This window comes from Stigmatopora argus, chromosome 9 (assembly GCF_051989625.1).
Source record: "Stigmatopora argus isolate UIUO_Sarg chromosome 9, RoL_Sarg_1.0, whole genome shotgun sequence".
Lineage (NCBI taxonomy): Eukaryota > Metazoa > Chordata > Actinopteri > Syngnathiformes > Syngnathidae > Stigmatopora > Stigmatopora argus.
The window spans coordinates 14,999,208-15,022,125 of NC_135395.1; positions in this window are offsets into that span (position 1 = coordinate 14,999,208).

Here is a 22,918-nt window from a genome sequence, read left to right on the forward strand (position 1 = left end):
ATAAAAATTAGGTGTGTGTTAGGGTCTAGGGAGACAGACATGACTGCAAGCACATCATTATGTTTAGTTTACTAGTTTATAGTTAAACTCTACTGTGAACCAAGATAACAATTAGCCAATGTTTTAACCAAACCGGACTACTCTCGTCTTCTCTGCGCACAGCAAATCATATGGAGCGCACAAAATAAAATCACTTTTTTTTTAGCTGTGAGGCCGACGCGCGAACCGCTCATCCGCTGGGCCGCCCATTCATAGATATTAATCATTACATTTTATTATTACTAAATCATTTATGTGTAGTAGACATACACCTGGTTATGGCAGATGTAATTCTGGTATGTGCCCATAGCGAGCAATGATGATGTTGCTCACACCGGTACTCAGTGTGCTCAGGGAGGTTGTCTTTCTGCCCAGACAAACAAAAAATTAAAGGGAATATTGGCTACCGGTATAATGCATTACCAGTAAAGACATAAATGTGGCATCAGTGAAGCAAATAATGCTCAGTGTGTATCTCCCAATAAAAGTAACGTGAGGTTCACTTTGCCTCCAGGGTAAAGGCAGCATGAAGATGTTGAAGGTCATTCGTGACATCAAGACTCAGATACCTTGCTCTTGATATATACTGGAGTTGATAGGAACCCAGTGGTGAAGTGGTGGTATTTTTCTATTTTTTCTCTCTCCCACTCTCTATTTTTTCTTTCCTTCACTCACAATTTGGTATTTATTCAGTCTGAAAAGGTCAATCTCCAACTCCTTCAGTGGCTTTACTGCAGTCCAGAGGGGGCATAGCGTAAAAGCTTTCACCATGTCCTAGTCTCTGTGTGAGTGGAAATGCCCTTGTATTAGTGGTAGGTGCGTGTGTGTCTGTTTGCTAAACAGATCGCTTGCAAAGTTCCAAAGGGGAATATTGACGGTGGGGTGTTTTACACTTAATTTTTTTTCCTTGTTTTTCTCCAAGACAATGTTCTACATTTATTTTTTTCCTAGTTTTTCTACATTACTTTACTTAAGGTTTTCACAAAACTGTACTGAAATACTACTGTATTTTGCTGGATTTTGGCGAACAATAGAATCCATGCAAAAATGGAAATTACATTCAGATAAAATCGGCCCAAAAAATAACGCTGCTTTAATAAATTTAATTCGAAGCCCTTTTGTGTTATGCAGACATGCGATGGATCCTCAAAAGCTTCAAGTGTTAATGCCAAACATAGTCTACGTACGTGTTGCTAGATGTCACCATGGCAACTGCTCTCACCCACAATTACGCATAGTGCTTGTTGCTCTGGCACTAATTGTTTCCTTGAAGTTTAAAAAAATGTATTTCAACATGGAGTAGTTAATTTTATGCTATTCTGTAGCTCGTGTAAATGTGGCTGTGTAAATCTCATGTTTCTGACAATTAATAGAGTATATTTGTTGCATGATATAATATTTCCCCTAATTTAAATACAGAAAATAATTCAACAAGCCCTCTTGCTAATGCTATCACCCGTGCTGTAGGATAGACTTTGTGCAAAGTAAATGAACAAGCTTTGAAGGAACATTTTATTTTGGCAGGCAGCCAAGCAGAATTGGATATTTTTTGTTTTGACCTGATTTATTCATGTTGGTTCGGTGGGTTTCATCGTACTTCATTTGTTGCTTTACAAATATTTTTTCTCGCAGCGTGGTCAAGGACATGCAAGGAAAATGTTCCAGCAATGAATAGCCATTGCAAAGAAAGGTCTGTGTTTGTGTTGTTGTGAAGAAAGCTACAGGTGGCGAACACCTTGGAATCACTACTCAATATCCAATTCATGTAATGTTTTTAGGTTGCAGGAGAAAGGCAATAGTCTGAGAAAACCCATGTGGGACTGTGAAAAAGTATACATGAAGGGAGGGGCGTTAACATGCAAACTTCATCATACCAACCGCTGCATCTGCTCAGCAAACAGTATGATATCCTCCTACCAGTGGAGCTGAGTGTTTTTGACATGGAAACATTCAATAACAATAGTAATATGTTGTCTGATAAATGCATATATATATATAAATATATATATATATATATATATATATATATATATATATATATATATATATATATATATATATATATATATATATATATATATATATATGCATCCTCACCCCCTTGCTACTCTGACAACGAAATTATATATATATAATGTAATTTTCAACTACAATACGCTGTTAATTCAATAACTGAATTAATTTGTCCATGTTTTTTGTTGTTGTTTTGTTTAAGAACTGTCGCTCTCCTGAGATATTTGTGCCTCAATTCAAGTATCTGAGCCGATTGTATCTTTCACCCTCTTTTTTGTGTTTTTCTTAAACCTTTCTGTTTTATTTTTTTCAAAACGTGAAAGCTGCACAGTCATATTGCAAAAATTGAATTCTCCACATGCCTGAAGGGATGTATTGCGAGGCCAAATTCTGTTTTATAACTGACATTTGTAAAAGTTTATACCCATGAACCTGGATCAGTTTCCTGCACGGCATCCTGTTTTTAAAATCTGCCCTGAGGGCTAAGGGAACATAGTCCTTACAAGAGAATAGGTGGAAAGCATGCTGTGAGAAAAATGGAGACAGACAAACACAAGGCTTGCCAAAATCTTCAGCAGATAAAACATGTATGATGTAATTTGATTTTTCTAGCACTGTCATTTATGGATGAGTCTGCTGGCTGTGAGGATGATGCCTGGCAGGTCCGCTGTAATACTTCTGGACAAGAGTGAAGATAAAGACAATCACGGCTGCTAGGAACAACACTTCATCACTGTCAGGTTTGGGCAGAATTCAATTTGCGAATGTTGAACTTGCACCCTTTTGTATCTTGCCAAATCAGGAATGTGAGAGAGGTGAACTCATACACACACATTGAAATAGACGGATACAAACACATGGGATTTTTGTTTATTCAATGCCACTTACAGTAGGGAAGTAAAGATTAAAGGATTTTGAAGGATCCTTGGTAAATTTAGAGCTCGAAATAGCATTGATTTTCATGGCAGTCTTTGTAAGCCTAATTAATATTATCACTAAAATAACATAATAGGAAAAAAAAGTTCATTCATTTCTCTTACATACATATCCTCAGAATGGTTGTGGGAGAATGCAAATGTGAAAATGGAAAATGTACTATATAAAATACAATTTACTGTGATAAAACATTTAGATTTTGCTTTTGTTATTTTGATTTTAAAAAATGACAACTTTTTTCCATGTTCATTATGTATTTTGTTTATTAATGACCTTTTTTTCCTGATCTTACATACGTCACATTGCTATAATTACTTTAAATGTTTTTTTTTCTTTCCCATTTAAGAATCGGTTCACGTGGGTGAAAAGCCAAAATTTAATGCTCCTGATTTGTTGTGTGGCTACTTGGGAAATGTGTTTTTAATTGCACTGAAACCTTGTTACACTCGCCGACTGGCAGGCCACAAATAAGTAGCCACCTGCTCAATGGCCGTGGGTGCAGAAAGGAATTTAAAAGAGATAGATGGGAAGATGTGCAAACACAGCAGGGAGGCGTATTTCCTCCCCTCATCAGAGAAACTGCAGCTGTCCTGTTGTCAGTTCTTGGTGGGGAAAGGTGTAACGGGTCGCTCTGATCTTCAGTGTCCTTCTTTGCGGAGATGGACTTCAAGTGTTTTCTTCTTTTAAGGTCTGACATCAGAGCTTTAGAATCAACTGAATAAGACTAAATTGAAATTACATACAATCACTTAGAATGAAGATTTAGATATCATTGTTTTTGGTGTCTTGATTAATTCATGTTCAGATGTTATTTTTTCAATCAGATGACAATTGAAGTCAAGTTTTTACAAGTAGCGCTCCTTTTAACGCAATCCATGAAATACTTCACTGTTCAATCTGGGATTGATGATCATAAGATTAAAATCTTAAAACGTCCATATCAGCCACAATGTGAGGGCCATCATTCATATACAGTGATACCTCTATTTAGGAATGCTTCCACATACAAAATATTCAAGTTACGAAGAGCCTTGATACAAACCCTTTGATCCAAGATATGGAAAAAAAATACAAAATGCCCAACAAAATCAAACATCCCCCGATACATAAATACAATTACTGCATCTGGTATTTTTATGATTTCTTTTAATTAAATTGTCATGGTAGAGTTGCTTCCACATAGGCTATTTAGCATTTTAAAAATTTGAACTGTACACGAGTAGATGTGTGCACTATTTTAGGGGAAATTGAGTGCTATTTTAGGATATCATTCAAAATATTGGGATGATCATTTTGATAGCTCTGGGGTTTTGAAAGAGGAATGAGTTCATTTGGCCACACAGGTGGAATAATGATTGATTGCTGTTTTCTGACATTAAGCTCTGCTAAGCTTTGCAAAATTACTACCACTCATTGTGCAAATTTGTTCATCTTCCCCAGTGACTGCACATCCGTTTATAGCATTGAAGTGTAAATGCAATAAGTTAACCCAAGTGGACCATATTAAAATGCATAAGGAGGCAGCTACATGTATAATTTTCTGGGGTGCAGCCAATGACCTCTACTGTGGCAGCTAATGGTAAATGATCCACTCCTGTGGAGGCGCTGTGTTTACATTCAGAGCATGTATAAATAGAAAGGACGCAGCTGTCACATTTACAAATTTCGGCTTTTGAGTCAACGATAGTTTGCTCACTTGGTGCTGCCGTTTAAGTTAGAGGGCCCCCAAAAATTTGAAATAAAGAATGGGGGAGTAAGGCTCTCCAGCCCCTGTTATCTATCCAGATGTGCCTCTTCTCCCCATCTGGATATTTGCATTTAGTACCCAGTTTTACTTGCCCATTTCCTCTGATAATTTTCCATTAATATGTCCTGTCACATGTGGGGCATGTCGGTATGGCTATTTGTTACAATTGATATTACATTATTTGATTGTAGTTTTCGATTATATCATTTAATTTGTAGTAGAAATTCCCTTGATTGCCTTTCTACCAGGGATTGGGTCCATTACATGCCTAATCACCATTATGACAAATCACCAAAATGAGGAACTTTTTATCCAGGTTATTGCCTACTTTATCAGGTACTAGAGCAAGCATTGTAGATTGAAGGCCAGGGAAGTCATCTCAATGCCCTTGTGAATATGAACACGTTTGAAATGTTAGCGTAAATAGAAATGCCTGATGTTTATTAAGTGCTAATAAGCTATTACCTCTACCTTGCTGAAAGCTTTAAGTCCATCGATGCACATTTCATGTCTTAAGATAATGGAGATATGGCAGAAAGAAGGTGTGAGGATATAACATGGGGGTCATATTAATGACAAACACAGAGTAAGATAAAATGGCCAGACTAGGCTTGTTTGTATTTAAGTGCATGGAAGCAAGCAGCAGCTTAAAGCAATTTACTGTACAGTATATACCCGTGAAAAATGTGCACTCCTGTTAATGGTTGTAGAATTAACCTGGAATGGAATAGCACCCATTTCAAGGGCAGGGCTTACAGATAAGCATCAACATTTACTGTAATATTGAAGCTGGGGGATAGAGTCCTGTTACAAGAGATTAATGAGGTCTCTGAGGATGGCTGTATGTGTCTGTTTGGATATTGTATTTATATCTTCCTGGAAATGTTCAAGTTTCCAGGAGCAAAGAAATGAATATTATATCTCCATTGACATCAAGCACCCTTTGGTTTGATGACTGCTTAAAAAAATAAGTAAGAAACGATTTAGTGCAGTGTCATTCATTGGTTGGCATAGCATTGTGCATTTTTCTCACATTCATAACTTAGCTTGCATCTTTATCGTGCACTTCTACTGATTATTAGTTGCATGTCTTTCAACTTGAGACCCATTCAAACATATACTGTCCACTCTGAGAGGCAAGTTCCCATCTTATATATTTTATAATTTTTCTTATTATAAAAAATGATAGATGAGTCTACACGTTAGGTGTATTGATTGAATGCATTTATGGAATTACATCTTTGCAGTGGATTGTGCAGCAGAAGGAAGACAAATAGGTTAGACTAAATGAGAGTAAGCACAATCTACTGTAAACCAGTTTGAGAGATTGGGCAAGGGGCACTCAAGGGCCAGGATTGGTCCAGAAACCGCAGAAAGCCATCCATCGCTCCTTCCCCTCCCTTTTTTCATCACTCAGGATAAACATAGCAGGACAGGAGTAGAGGATTTTGAAATGGAATCTACTCTCTTCCTCTTGTACATGCTAGACACTCCCGGATGTGGTAAGACACCGATGAACTGAGCGAAACAGTTCAGTCTGATGGGTTTCTCCTATTGCCACAACATTTAAATGGACCTGGTCTATTTCCTTTATTGATTACATGAAAGCATTTCATTATACAGGAAATCACATGGCCAACAAGCAATTATGAATTCAATATGGCAAATGTAAAGTGAAATGAGTCTTCTAGGCATGCATAGCCGTGAAAAACTCATTACTATACGTATATACAGAACCCCCCCCCCACACACACACACACACAAATATATACACACAAGCAGCCACACTCATTAATTGGAGAGTGAGCGGGAAACAGCTATTTTTTGACATTGACTAATTCACTCACTTCAATTGTAGAGTGACGTAGATAATTCGGTGATGGCCATGTTGTCCATTATCAGAATCAAAAATTGTGCTTACTCCAGCTGTTTTTACAAGCAAGACTGTTATTGAACTCTTGTATCCAACCTACAGCCTGAAGGTGGGGTACTCAACCTTTTACTGAAGACAAACCTGTTAGTTGAAGCCAATCCATTTAGTTGCAACAGAAAACAGTTTATTTGTGATGTAAACCCTGGACATTCAAAATGGAAATGATAGTTCTTTAAAGAGTCAATCATTTCTGGGCAGATTTGGGATTGTTACTCATCATGATGAAGCAACTATTCAGATTACAGCCCTTTAGTGTGCATCCTGCAGAATTAAAGGTTCTAGGGATTTGTCTGAGGGCAAAGATGACGTAATCAAATCTCTGTGCATGTTGACGTTGCTGTGTAAAAGGAATACAAAATAAACCAATTTACACCAAGCGCTGTACAGTTGTGTGCATGTAAACAGATAATTCCATGTCTAAAATAAAGGTATGTTGTCGTTAACCAAAATATTGACTGCATGTAAATGGAGCCACTGTTGTTAATGGAGCAATTTAGTACCAGGACATTCTATTGAGTAAATCAAAACAGAAATTGAAAGAAAAAAAAACGTAAATCCATGTTCTGTGATTCCAGGTGTCTCCCGCCTACTACCCATAGTTAAAAATGAATGAATGAAATGTCAATAAAAACTGTCAATATGTCCACTGAAACAATCGAAAAATAGAAAATGCAGTAAAAATATAAACAATGTGGCTTGGTGGTTTGTGCTTATTTTGACTATAGTATGGAAGTTTTCTTTAGGAAATCAAAAAGTGTAATTTCTCTGCTTGTATCGAAAAATCAAACATCGACAATAATGTTTTGAAAGGATCGTTTAAAAAAATGACACATCTGGTCAAATAAGAAGTGTGAAATGGCTCTCCACAATATACTTTTTCAACCAGGAATATATAAATGGCTCGTTTAGCATCTGTGACCCCAATACCTGCTACTAAAGGAGAGTTATAGCCTTTCGAAAAGAAACTATCATAGATTTTAGTGAAGTAAGGAAATGTCCCTAGGTAGCTTGAGAGCATATGAAATTATGCATGACTTCCTCGTTACTTGGCCTAATAAGTGATCTATGGACTGCGAACAATTAAAAAAAAAAATCCAGATGTCATTGAGAAATATGATGTGAGGAAAAAAGATAGGACATTTGAATAATTAGCTTTACAGTGCAAAATATAGCAATTCAATTGAAGTTTTACAATGGGGAAAAACAGACATATCCAGATACAGACACACACTTTAGTATGAGTATTGGACTCTTATTTATATTCATTGTCCCATGATTGGAGAAGTGGGGATTGTAGTGTTGGTTTAATCAAATGATTGTTAGAATCTAGTGTATGTGTGTAGACCGCTATGATGCTTGATGAAGGCTGTCAGCAGATATAAATGCAGATTTTGAAGACGGGGGAAGCAAACAGGCTATGGAACCTAAAGCTGCTTTAAGTAATTTCAGTCTTCTTCAATAAAAATTAGGGTTAATGTTTTGGTGAGTGTATGCTTTTGGACTAAATATCTATCAAAGAAAATATGGCACAATTATGTTACTTTTCCTAAATCTTTGTTCCAATCGTAAATATGAACCTGAAAGCATTAGTGTTCAGAGCTTCCACTGCAATGTTCTATTGTAAATGTAGAAGGTAGGCCCAGTCTTCGCCACTATTGTAAACATCTATTTAATCATGTGTTGTAATTGATGTTGAGCCAACAACGGCAACACATTTACTGTAAGTAGCTTCCTGAGAGTCAACACACCCTGAAAGCAAATGGAGGTCATCATCCTTTAACTCAGTTCTCGCCAGGAGGTGTCCTCCTAAAGCAGTAGTCACGGGAGGCTTCTTTAAAAGGTTCGTGATCCACCTCGCCTCGATGGAGTTGTAACTTGACCTTAAGACCCCCTCATATCCTCTAGCTGTCATGGAGGGTGACACCAATTCCCATGTGGAGAAAACTAATTTCAGATACGTGAGCCTGGGATCCTATTTTTTGTTCCTCTCCAAAACTTGTGACAAAAGGTTAAGGTCATGGGAAAGAACTGAGTGGAAAACTAGGCACTGGTCCCTTTTCAGCACGGGCTGATGAAAAATCCAAAATGCTTGAAGTGCTTGCACCAAAATTACACTTAAGAATTTTTTTTCAAAAGGAAGATAATGATAAATATCAGCATACATGCCAATGATGAAATTCATAAAAGACTCTAACATAACTGCGGATTACTTTCCATTTGAGTGATGTTTGGCTTGAAACATAGATTGATCTTTATCTCACCTTCATACTAAGATGGGGTGATGCCAAAATAGGACTGAAGTATTCGAGCGCACTAGAAAATTAAAGTATCAAAGCGGACCAAGGAACAGTATGCTTTGAACTATACACCATTAGTGCTGGAGCATATCCCAGCAAACTCCAGGCACCAGGTGGGGCACACCCTTAAACGGTGGCCGGCCAATTGCAGGGCAGACATTGTAAGGAAGGGCCAATATTAAAAATATGACAACACAGGAAATTATTTACTTTTGTCTTCATTAACATTTTAAGGCCTATCAAGACTCTTTGGATTTTACAGAATTATTCATACATATATGCAGTATGATGTCAATGATTGTATTGATCTCCTAATACACAGAAAATTCACCATTTTCTTTACACATCTTGGAGGCATTGGGATTATGCTGAGGTTTGGTGTTGGAAACAACACTCACTCTTTATTTCTGCAAATTCAAAAACCAGGAGCTCAAGGTAAACTCATAGAGTTGACCAGTCATTCGTAGCAAGCACTAAGTCCACTCTCCACATTCTGATGCCTGACAGCCTTACACCAATACCCTCATGTGCATCCAAACACACAAAAATGCACATAACACACAGGCAATGCTGATTCCCCGACTGACTCACTCCATCTCTTCATACACACTTCTTGAGCAACCTTGAAAAGCTAAATGGTGTGAATTTGAGTGTTGGTCCATCTGTCTCCCTTGTGTATGGAAGGCATGAGAGACCGTGAGCAGTAGGGGGTACAGTGAGGGGAGAAAGATTGGCAGAAGAACAATGAAAGAAGGAATTGGGGTCAGGCCCATTAATATGAATCACTAGCAGAGCCCCACAGTGAATCCATCTGTGGTCTTTTTGCCACCCAGAAACAATTCAAAAACCAGGCAACAGGACACTAATTGGCAAAAAAGCAACAACTTATGTTGGGGACAGCCTTTGAGGGTTTCAACATGTTATGCTGCAAAACAATGAGCAAAGGCCAAAATTACAGACTGATGAAGTATTTGGAATGTGAAAGTGACAAGATGATATCTGTGAATTTGTAGAGAGGAGGATGCTGGACCATTCATTTGTGTTTTAGAACTTGTTTTAGAAAATAAAATTCATGATATTTGTTACTCAAGTGTCTTTACAAACCCATTAAAAAACAATATTTAGGTTAGAGACAAAGAAGCATTTTACACAGCCACTAGAAAATCAATGAAAAAAATGTCATGTTGTGTATGTATAAAATATATTATCCACAGTCCATTTAAGTCTGAGCAACTACAATTTTAAATATGTTTTAATCACTAAACATTGTGTCATGATTTTTTTTACGCTATGATGTTCTCTACATAAAATGTCCTGCTTAGGTTTATTTGTCTCTTTGTTTATTATGTCACATTTAAGTATAAAATCACTGCATTTCTTCTCAAGACATGCACAATTTGGATTTTATTTCCTCGGAAGATACATTTCAGGATTATACGATTTTGCTACTTCTATATCGCATTCACCTAAAATTATATTGAAACAGTATTAAATTTGTAAAATTTAAAAAGAGACAAACAACCCCCAAATAAATGGAATAATCTTTGAGGAAATAAATGGACAGGCAGGCAAATTGCATGTGGGTGTGTGAATAAGTGGGTGTGTGTGTGTGGGGGGGGGGGGGGGGGGGGTCACGGCCTTTCCACACAGCATGCCTTGCATCAAGGATAATTAAAACTAATGAACACCAAGAACATTTTATCACTGAATTGCAGAAATATACAGTTCTATTTCCATGACTGACAAGGTTTCACGTTAAGGCTGTTTGTTGCTGTTCCAAAAGGAAGTTTATGCAGTTGTAGGCACGAACAAAACCACCAATTTTCTGCCAATTTCAATTGCTATAGATGTATTACACTGAACTCAGAACAAAGCAGTGTTATGTTAGAGGTGTCAGCATTAGTATTATTCCTTTCCTAATACTGTATATCTTTTCCATTTAAACTTTCAAAGTCACCCTTACAGGATATTTTCAATTCCACCTGCAACTCCAAATGGGTTTCTGAAAATTAAAGCTGTTTCTTTACCTCACACCCACCCACCTGCAGCCCAATGCACACGGACACATACACACACACACACACACACACACACAAACATTCCTGATGGCACTGACCCATCTGGTTTCATTCGACTTCTGTGGTTTCCCGTGTCTGATAAAAACCCAAAGACGGTTAGTAGCCAAAAATACATTTAATTACCCGCCAGCAATCCACCAACCTGAAATAGCTAGACAGACAAGCAGATGGTCTAAGAGACACTGACATACTTTAGGTCTTTCACCCTGTTTTTCAGGCCTTTCCATCATCTCATCACCTGCTTTGACAGTCTTATGTAAGTGTCCTCGCCCCTGGGAGGATTTTTTTTTTACTGCGCTTGCATGTATGCAACGTGCACTTGAATAGACACAGGGACATTCGCTTAGCACACGGAATTCTTAGGCCAGTGCTGCTTTGAATTGGGTAGAAGTGGAATTTCGTGTCTAAAATGACCTGTCCATCCATTTTAACTTGTGATCACCTGGGGGGGATTTGATGGACTGTGACATGTCAAGCCTGCCTGGCTATGTGGACCTGTTACATAAGGCAGTTTTAAGCATCAGGATTACCTAACTGGTCAGTTTAGAGGGCATATGGGATGAATATGACAAGGCAGGAGTTAGAAAATAGAACATGGAAAAACATGTTTATAGCAAATGACTATCATGTTGTAGAAGATGCAGTTTGACTTATAAAAGATTTATAAAAGCTTACTCCTATCTGGGCATTTAACACAGTACAGGATGTCTTGGGCTGTAAATTGGCTATTGTCAGTGTTTATGAGATACAGGCAGGTCTCCTAGAAAAATATTTTGCTGTTCATACTACTAAAATTGTGTAGAAAAAAAGTGATGTGTTTGATGGGGCCCCAAAAGCAGAAAGTAATGACATTTTCAAACAATTCAGTTTGGGATTTTCCAAATCATTTGACCTGTATTCTGAAACATTATGTAAGTGTGTAAGGGTAACAGACATCACAAAACGAGTTTGTTCTTAAGGTGTGACATTTTTTCTCAGATTTGCACCTCCAAATACTTTCAGCTTTTATATGAATTTCAATTATACTGGGAGGTGTTTTTCACATTAAACGTGAAATGCCTTTATGTGACCCAACTGAAGAAGTCTTTCAAATCAGGCATGAATCATTAAAGACCAATAAGGAATTACCTTCACCTGCTGGCCGCCATTTAAAAAAATTATAAGAAATAATTATTTTTTGGTTTTGTCATCTTTATTAAAGTCACAGAATGAGAACTTTTTGTTATTGATTTTATTGGGCATTGTTCGATGCATTTGTTAGCATTTCAATATCAACACTTTCTACAACCTGAGCACACCCTCATTCAAATTCAGCGCTGGGCCATTAAACACATCAGCAGTAATAGTAAGCGGCCACAGCTGTGATTTTTCATCTAATCAGTGGCGCATAATGGCTCCAGCCTTGAGGACAAAAAAAAAAACATCATACACCAAGCTTGCTCACACACACAAACCGTAAAACCGATCCAGGTAGTGGAAAGTAATCTTGGCAGTCGGCCTTGGCATTTTCACAACTCTCTATTGTCAACAGTGATATGCAGGTTTGATTCTTACAGCATGAAGCACGAAGTAAGATGTCCTTGGGTAAACTGAAATACCAAAGAAAAGTGTCTCCAACCATCAAGACTATGAGACCTTAAATGTTAGCTGGGTTGTTATGAGTAGTATGTCAAAATGACCTAGAAACTTGCACATATGGCTGTACGTATAATAAATAACGCTTTTCCATACTGAAAGCCCTTAGCCTACGCTTTAGAAAAGGGGTTGGGGTGATAAAATGCAATTCCCATTCTACTTTTCTATGTTGACAACTTACCAGAGAATGACAAGTCCCTGGTTTTGATGTTGAGAAAAATTTGTAACACTAGCCAATAATTGTTACAAAGAACATCAAAACACTTTTTGCATTACACCCCATAATTATCCTGCCAATAGTATTATTCTTTGTTGCTAAACTTTCGTTAAGTAAAAGGATAAATTTAATATATTTAGCGTGAAAGAAAACGATTAAATCAACAATTAATATTTAACTATTTGACCTAGTTGTTTTCTTTTACGGCTGTGCTTTGTTCTATAATATAAAACAGGGCACAGCTTTTCTGTGAATTGCAAGGTGTGACAAAATATGAAATGTTCGATAAGTGTACCTTTAACCGTTTGTAGCATTCTGCCTGGTTTCCAAGTGGAATTTACAATTGCCCCATTCTTGTCTTTCACACACTACACTCATCTTTAGGGTAGTAAAAAAAGGAACTGAGCAGATTGAACAGTAAATTAAATTAATGTCTGTCATTTCTCAATCATTTTTCATTCTTCTAAAATTATTCAAGCTGATGTAAGAAGTTCATTAAAACAGAAAACATTAGGCTCATTAAAAAGCCATTATAACACGCAGAGATTAGATTTATGCTTGAGAAGGAATGGGGTAGGAAATGACGAGACATGGAGAAGGTGAGTCCAGATAGAAGGAAATAAGGTTAGAGTTGATGAATAGGAGCTGCAGGCACAAATAGCAAACCCTGAGGAACTAGCAGTAGAGTTGTAACAGAAGAGGATTTTTAATCACTGTTCAATTTCTTCACAGTTTACCTTGCAGTATTTACCAAAAATGAAATGTGATCATAATTTGAAATCAAGGCAAAAAGAGAATAGGAGCAGACAGTCTTGTCTAGTGTGAGCATTCTCAGCATCGCCGGCTGAGAAAACAACATTGTTGATTTGTTTCCCATGCCATTGACTAGTTATTAGTTGCTTGTTTGCATGCTAACCATCTGACACTTATATTTTGAGCCCCAAAACCAAACTCATTCATTGGTCACACATAATATGTCACTTGGCCAAAGCAGTATTGAGGAAAATATTTCGATTAAGAAAAAACAATTCTTTCTGTTTAATTCACTCAGTCTACCACTTGGTCGGACAGAAAAAAGTAGAGCATACATATTGTTCTAATTTTCTCCACAATACATATGAACCATTTTCAGATAAAATGATTGGATTACTTTGAAAAGAAAAAAACATTCATTTTACAAATAAAACAGGACTATGGCTTGAGCCTCAGCAAAGGCCAATCTATCTAATTTGTTAAAGATAGGGGGCCTTAAAAGAGTTGGTGGTGCAACTCTGGACAGAAAACCTTTGTAGTGTACCCTAGTTCAAATTAGCCTCACCGTTTTTGAAACATCAAGTGGGTCCAAAGGCTCTGCATGAGTTGGTTGGCTGGGCGATCCGATTCCAGTATAGCAGGGGTGGCCAAGTCCGGTCCTCGAGAGCCGTTATCCGCTCTGTTTTCCATATCTTCCTCCACCAACACACCTGAATCAAATCATCGGGATTGGTATCAAGCTTCTGGACAGCTTGCTGATGAGTTGATTATTTGATTCAGGTGTGTTGGTGGAGGGAGATATGGAAAACAGACCGGATTGTGGCTCTCGAGGACTGGAGTTGGCCACCCCTGCAGTATAGCGTAATGGTTTTGCTGTTGCAACCCTTTCAGTTAAAAATAGATTATTTTCCTTTTAGCATCACATTTTGTGCTTTGACTTTGAATAATATTCCTATTTCAATGCATCTACAATATCATGGATTTCAAGCTTCACTAATTGAAGCACACTGCTTCATTTTGATGTGTGAAATAAACAATTGCACCGCAAGATATTGCTTTTGACAGCATGGGATCTTCGCAGTTCTTTATGTAGCGAACCGCCTTTTTTGTCAAGACTTTATGTCTGACAACCCAACACTTTGATTTTTTGGCAAATGTGCTAGTTATCTGCCTGTAACCAAGAACAAAAAGTTGTCTTTGTGTGTATTGGGGGTGTGTGCATGTGTTAGAATGTGCCAGTGTGATATTTTAGCACCACACAGAGATAAAGACATATCAGAGATCTCTTTCATGAATGTCTATGCACTTTTTACTTTCTAATAATATTTGTCATATTATTTTGACCGTCTGCTTGAATGATTTTTGAAACATATTTATCCATTTTGATATCTAAAGTGTTCACAACATTTCCAAATTTACTGTTTCAAAGGATAATAATGTAATGTTTATTTGTACTTGACCATTGTTTCCGGGGTATTTTTGTTGTTGTTGCCTAAATCATGTTTTTGTTTCAATTAAGATGTATTCCTTTATTGATGACAGATTCAAGAAACAAATAGGTGATATTGGGTTAGCATGAAAAATGTAGTTCTACTTTAGCGCTACATTTTTATTAAGTTGGTGTGCAGGGCATGGCAAGTAAGATCCCAAAATGAGAGATATGAACTGGCATCTTAGCTTTTTTAATGAACTACCATAACTGTCATCATCAATCAGTCCGTCTATCAATCTTTTCGTCACTCGCGACAAAGTTGGCATTGTCACATGCATTATTCATTGCTCATTAGTCTGCAAAGGGGACACAAACAGCAAATTTGAGACATGTTAATTTGTGTAAAACAAAAAACCTTTTTTAATCTTACAACATGCCAAATTGGAACTAAAACCGAGTTTTACTACATCCAAGTTTAACGTGTATCAGTTTGGGCATATGGAGAAAAGTCAAATCTATAATTGACACTTTTTAAAAATGCGTTAAAAACAAAATTATAGGGCACTTTTCTTAAACTTGCTCATGACGTCAAGCTTGCAGCACTGCTCGATTACAAAAAGCAATGAGAAGATGCTTACAACATACCACCTAGCCTGCAAAAAAACCCTGACACTTTAAAATAAACATCATGGATTGTGGGATAGGACTTTTTTCACTCAACCATGAAGGATACAAGGCTCTTTATTGATTATAACAGTGAATATTCACTGAATAGACTTGAAAAGTTTGATTTCATTGCAATTACTATTGTTGAAAAGGTACCCGTGTTCCAAAGGTATAATGCTTTGTTGAAGATTATCAGTCACAGAAAAAAACACAGTCAGATAAGGAAATTCTTGAGCAATTTATTTTAACAAAGGCACCCGCAGTGCAGCAGTGGTATAGCATAAAGAAACACATTCACCAGAAAGACCAGGAGGATTCTACAGAAACTGTGTTATTACTCAAGAGTGTCCCAATGTCATTGAATAGACACTTAGTAATAAGTCCCATGGTTATAGTATTCTTTGTTCAAACCTTCTCTTGTCTCCAAACTCTAGAGTGAAGCAGCAATATAAGATATGTTGCGTAATGTGTCCTTGGCGAAAATTCTTTGACTTGCACACTTTACACCTTGGCCTTCCATCTAGCCTTTTGTGGATTCATAATTAATGACTTTGGGATGAATAATACATTTTCATTTCACTCGCGTCCATAAAACAAAACTTTGTGGCGCATGACCATGGCTACTCAGATTATAACAGTTTGTTATTGGTTGATCCACACCTCCAGTCTTCTCTCCTGCGGTTGAATGAACAAGTTCAAATGTTTGATAGTAGGCCTAAATAAATGTCCTCTTCAGCCACCTGCTCTCCTTCCTTTACAGGAACCATGTTTTTTCGTCCCCAGAATTTCTTGTAATGTCTCCTACCTTAGAGACGAATCATTAATCAGCAAATAGTGCATTACCTTTGTAATTAACTATCAACAGAGTTTCACCCAGTAATATTTCATTAGTTTATATGCAAATAATTTTGAGTGATTGCCTCATTTGGTCTCTGAGTCCAGTGATATATTGGTCCAGTGAAAATATGAATATAAAATGTGCATGTACAGTCTTGAGTGTGCGTGTGCATGTACTGTATATGTGTGTGAGCCTAAGAAGAAAATGCATGTGAGCTGCGGGAGACAAAGGTATGGAGTTCCTCTCAATCACAGACACACACATAAAACACACACACATGCGTTTGACAGATGGTCATATATCCATATGCCTGATTTAAAAAAAAACATGAACCTCTTTACTCACATTGAACTAATTTAGAATTCTCTCTCACTCTATCAACCATGAGATAAATGTCAACATATGTTGTTTAAATTCTTTCACAGTCAATGTGAACTAAACCGAGTGATTATTCAATTCACCTTCACAAACCTCATTTAAAACAATTCCTAATTCAGTTTTCTTCATCTTACAATTTTTGGTGCAGAGGATTCAAAGTAGAGAGACTCAGACGTACTAGTTTGAAACAACCTTCAGTAGATCTATTTTTTTCACACAGGTTATAAGGTTTGGCATCTTTGTAAAATATAGCTGAAACATTACATTAAAATCAGAAACAGTGGATTTAAATGGGCAATTGAGTGCAATTATTAAAATTTAATACAAAAGATAGATGAGTAAATGCTGATACTGTCAAATTGTCAAATACTGGGTGTTAGAGATCTTCCGGCTAATAGCAATACACAGTGAATTTTCTTTGATTTGAATTATATTCTTTGCGTGACTTTTAGTAATCCCCCATGCTTGTGTACAGATCCTAAATGGTTAATTCAATGAAGAGATTTTAGAATGATGGAGAGTGAAAGATTGAGTGTGCGCATGTGTGTCTCTGTGTACTCATTTATAATGCAGGCTGTCAAAGGAGAGAAATGAATTGGATGTGATGCATGTCAGAAAATGTTCGTCACCACAACTCCAGCCAAGATTTAACAGGATGGGACAGATCACTGCAGTGTGTATGTGTACGCACTGTTTCCATACATCTTCCTGTACTATAATTTAATAGACCGTATATATTGGAATGAACATACTGTAGTTTCTCAGATGATATACTTTTATAGTGTATTCTCAGCCACTGTCTTGCAATTAGCACCGTGACGAGTGGTTGCAATGTAGATGGAATTTCCTTCATTTGCATCGAAAATCTTTCACATCAAATAAATTAAAGAAACAATATTGTATTCTTCCCAAATTGTACTTGGTTAAGACAATTAGCACTACATTGGTACCTCGACCTACGATCAGCTCGTGGTACGACATGCTCGTGGTACGACGAAAATTTCGATCGAATAATTCGCCAGCGATACGTTATTTCGAGATGCGACCAAGCCAGGTGGCCATGACATGAGAGGCTGTTTATCATTGTAGCGCACTGTCTTTTTTGCCGCATCTCTCAAATGGCAAAGTAAGAGTGATGTCTGTGGCTGTTTTCCACATCATTTACACCTGTTGCCGAAAGCATGCATAAACAGCTGTTTAGGATTTTAGTTAAATTTTGCAAACAAAATGCATGACAAAAACATAACCACTAATGTCCAGGTGAAGGCACAATGAAACAAGAGTGAATTTGCTGCGTTCGTTTTTGGTTATATCATCGAATAGAAAATTGAAAGTGGGAAATTGCTGCCAACTTTGTGTTTTAATTTAGTTTCTCCTAATGACACCCGCACCCAGGAAATCTTTTTAGATCTTTCATTTTGTCATGAAAAAATAAAATGAATACCAGAGGGATTCACCTTGATAGTCAATTGTCCCTGAAACCTAAAGTCAAATACTATGAAGTAACTTTGAAAAGAAAGTTTTCTTTACACTTCAGATGGATGCCTTTGAAAGTTTACCCTTTAATACCAATAAGTGCTTTTGCCCTCTTTGACACACATTTTTTGTTACCTCTGTCTACACAATTTGCCGTCTTCCTCTGTCTCCACTCAGGTCTCCTTCTCCCCGATGGTTTAATCAGAGTAATGCCAGGCTCTCGCGGCACTAGGGGCTAGGTTAGACAACAGGACAGGCAATGAGATTACACACAAACTACAGCAAGTGAATGCAGTTGAGTTCGCCAAGATGGAAGGTTGTAGCCTCAACGGTCTGTCTTTGTATGCTGTATGAAGGGTGCTAAAAAGTGCTGAATGAGGCAAAATGGATACAAATTTTCAACAATACCTACTGATACTTTTGTTGTGTTAAATTATAATGGTCACACGTCAGACCTATACTGGTAGTCCTTAAATTCTTTTTTTAAGCACAAATTCATATGATTTTTCTTAAACATTTGCGTTCATCCATTTATTTCCATGTTTGATGGCTGCAATCACACATAAAGAAGTGTTTTTAACTCTGGGGTCATCAACTCCAGTCCTTGAGGACCCCTATCCAGTCCATTTTCCATATCACCCTTCTCTGCCACAGCTGAATCAAATGATCAACTCATCAGTAAGTTGCCAACAAGCCTGATAATGATCCTGATTTTTTTATTCAAGTGTATTAGAGCAAGGGGACATGGAAAACCGACTGGATAGGTGCGCTTGAGGACTGGAGTTGGTGACCCCTGATTAACTCATATCTTTCCTTGTAAAATGAGAATGCAATTTGAAAGAACCACCTGTGTCCTTCATTAGAAGCTATACTGTTTATACTATCATAGCCTTTCTTGCGAGGCTCTGGTCAAAAGTTATGAGACACTTTCTCACCTAACAGAATAGTGAAGTGTCGCAAAAACTTTAACTCCAGGTTTAATTAACAAAATATATTTGTAAAATTTCAATTGCCATTTCAATGTATCTGTGAACTCCTCACATAGTCAGTTGTTTCAGCGTCATTGGTCAGTAGGCTTTTACCGTCCTTTCCACTCCATTTTGCCTGTTAGACACGCCCATCTTCTAATCCTCTTCTGACTTGTTTTCAGTGCTAAGCTTCAATTCCCTGCTTGGCCTGGACCATCCTCCCTTATCATTCTTCATGGAATTCCCTTGGTCTTGAACTGCCAACCGCAAGTTCTGCCAGATGAGTTTGGCCTGTCCCCATGGCTATTTGGTGTTTTGCTACAATGACAACCAATTGAGCATTTCCCTGTCCTCCTTTCTGTGGCCTCTAGAGAATTATCTAACCCCTTAACAATCTTCAAATAGTCTTTTTTGAACTTTGATGTAAACTGCTTTTTCATAAGGCATTTTGATCTTCCCTTTGTGCTGCTCACCTGTTTGTTGCCGGATAAAACAAATATTTTTTTATCATTTCGTCAATTGTAGTTATTGGGTTTACTAAAGCCGCTTGTGTATCATAGTTACCCCTTGGAATCGTTGCTCTGGGACATTTTTTTTAAAGGCCGGCGAGGTGGTGGGAGGGAACCAATGGGAAAGCAACTCTACCACGACAATTAAAAAAATACCGGATAAACTATTTAGGTTTTGGGTCATATTTGATTTCATACAATGTTTTGCTACATGGATTTTTTGTATCTTTTCCCTTCGATGCTTTTCGTAACCTAAAAATATTCCGTATCTGATAACCCTCTAATACATAAACGAACCATGAGGAACCAAATAACAAAAGGATAAAAAATATGCATATGTTCAGTCAGAGTGTAATTATCTGTATTAAAATGAAGACTGTTACAAATAACCTGGCCTTTATTAAAATGAGTGCCTCTTTGCCTCTCAATCACTTCTCTTTGTGCTCACTTCTTCACCACTCAGAGTTTTTAATGCACTCGCTATGCTGCTCATTATGATCTAATGGTTGTACTGTCAAGATCATGGATGGACTCACGCTGCCTGGGGCACAAGCAATCTGCATGCAAGTGCTGCCGATGACCAACGTGGATCCCCTCAAGTGATCCATCACCACGGTAACCGGACAAAAGAGACCAACTACACTGCGGCAGTTGATCGATCTGGAAACAGTAATTAAAAGTGCTGCACTAATTCGTACCTTGGGAGCAATAGGTATTTCACATGTACGGCCAAAGAGTTACATCAGTTGGCCACCGAGAAAAAGGATTAGGATGAGATGGACGAATCCACGAATGGGGTAAGAGGAATGGAGATGGATATGGTCGTTGTTAGGTATGAGTGGGGATGGAGTGGATGATGGTGGGGGAGCAAGGACTGCTGCAGGGATGGGAATGAGTGGGTTTAGGTAAAATGATCAAAGCCCGAGTGTTGCGATGGACAGATTGAAAACATTCTGGGGGCAAGGAGGGTGCATTTGGTTGAATATTTAGCAGGCTCAAGGTTCCTAAGGAAAAATCTAATCTTTAAATTATGAAATAGTTTGGAAATCAACTTGTTTCAAAGCCCAGCATGGATTACCAACCTGGGCACACATAGCGCTGTTGAATATGTATATGTTCAATAATATGTATGGTCAAGTTATTAAATAAATCACCACCAATTCATGGTGTCCCCCACCTCTGCTGGGATAGGCTCCAGCACCCCTTGCTCCCCTAGTGGGGATAAAGCGGTTCAGAAAATGAAATGAGAAAATGAGACACTCAAACACAGTGCTGTTTACTATGGTTTAAAATAAGAATGACAGATTGGGTAAAATGTTAAAAGGAGCCCATTGTGTCTTAATCTTAAAATGCATCTTATTAGGATGCACTCCTGTACACATCCTGATAAAAAAAAACCCATTGTAATTAACAACAACAATGACTTTTGAATGCTTTGAAAATGAGTGGAAACACAACACATACCAAATTCATAATGCATGGGTGGAGTATTCTTCTAAACCCCTTTGTAAACAATTAAGCAGGTTATAAAGTGTTTAACGAGATAAAAACAGATAAAACCTTGCCTTTTGTTTGTCTGTCTGCAGGGATTTTGAGCTCGGCATGATTTTTTTGTTATCAGAATGTCTCCCTTGAGGCGGCTGCACGGCTGGAGAGCTCCAGGCATTAACACAAACACACACTCACTTTTTGTTTTTATGGGCTTATGATTTCCAAATTCAGTATGTGCCCTCAGCTCTGTGTTGCGCAATTTGTCTTGTTTAATTTGGCCTCAATCCTGCCCTCCTTTCCTCTTCCTCTGCATGCATGTAAGCATCTTGGGCCCCATACACCTTCACTAAAAAAATCCCAGCACAGTCATGTTTAACATACCCAGAAGGTACTAAATTAAACAAGTGTCGTGGCGAAGAAATGTTGTTATTGCTTGCAATGATATTGAGGTTACTACACATTGGGAAGCATAAATTGACAAGAGCCTGTGTTTACAGAGACACACACTGTGTTGGGTGGACAGAATTACAAAGTAATTTCATTTTCATTCAGGCAGAGCCCATTCAAAACACCTACACAACAGGCGCTGCCACAATTAACAATCAACCCTAACTCAGTTTAGAAAATTACTGTTGCCATTACTGCCACCCCTTTGCTCTCCCACTGGTGTCCTTTAGCTGTCAATCTCTTTAATGGTCCATTTTGTTTTACTGAGGTCCTGAAGTGCGAAACATTTTTTACATTTCCAAAAACATTTGTACATGTCAAAACACATATTGCAGTTACACATTTAAAAAAAAACAATTTCACTTCAAAAACATTTTTACATTTCAAAAAACAACAAAAAGCCACTCTGAACTGTCTAAACATCTTCTATTAGGTGATTTATAATCTTGACAATTAGACAAAAAAAAAAGAGAAAATGCTGAATTATTCTGCATTATTTTAAACATTTTGGATACAATATTCACATTATATATATTTCAAATGACTCAATTACACATGGGAAATATATTTTAAAGTCAAATTAAACCTATTATTATTATTATTGATTTTGATCCAAACTCCAGGGAATGACCCCAAAGAACTGTAATTTTTAACTATTATGTACCTTGACCACAACATTTTAAGGGTGTAGTCTGCCTTTAGCCCAAAGTCAGCTGGGATAGGCTCCAGGAACCCCATATGAGGATACGCGGTATGTAAGATGGATGAATGAATAAAATGACAGTGTCCTTAACGAGCCACTGATTGTGATCATGTGCAATGCACCACCCACCATCAATCGACAGGTACAGAAACAATAAAAAACTAAGTCAAAAGTTATTTTTTATTGTTTGTGTATTTTACACATTAAAACATCATATAACCCAGTCAAAAATGGTATGGTAAGCCCTGACAGTTTTTTATTGTGTTGTACACCTTGACTGAAGTCTGACTGAGCGCTCTTGTTCATCCTGATATGAGCTACAGCCACATTTAGCTTAGGTCACCTCCAAAACAGAACCCCCT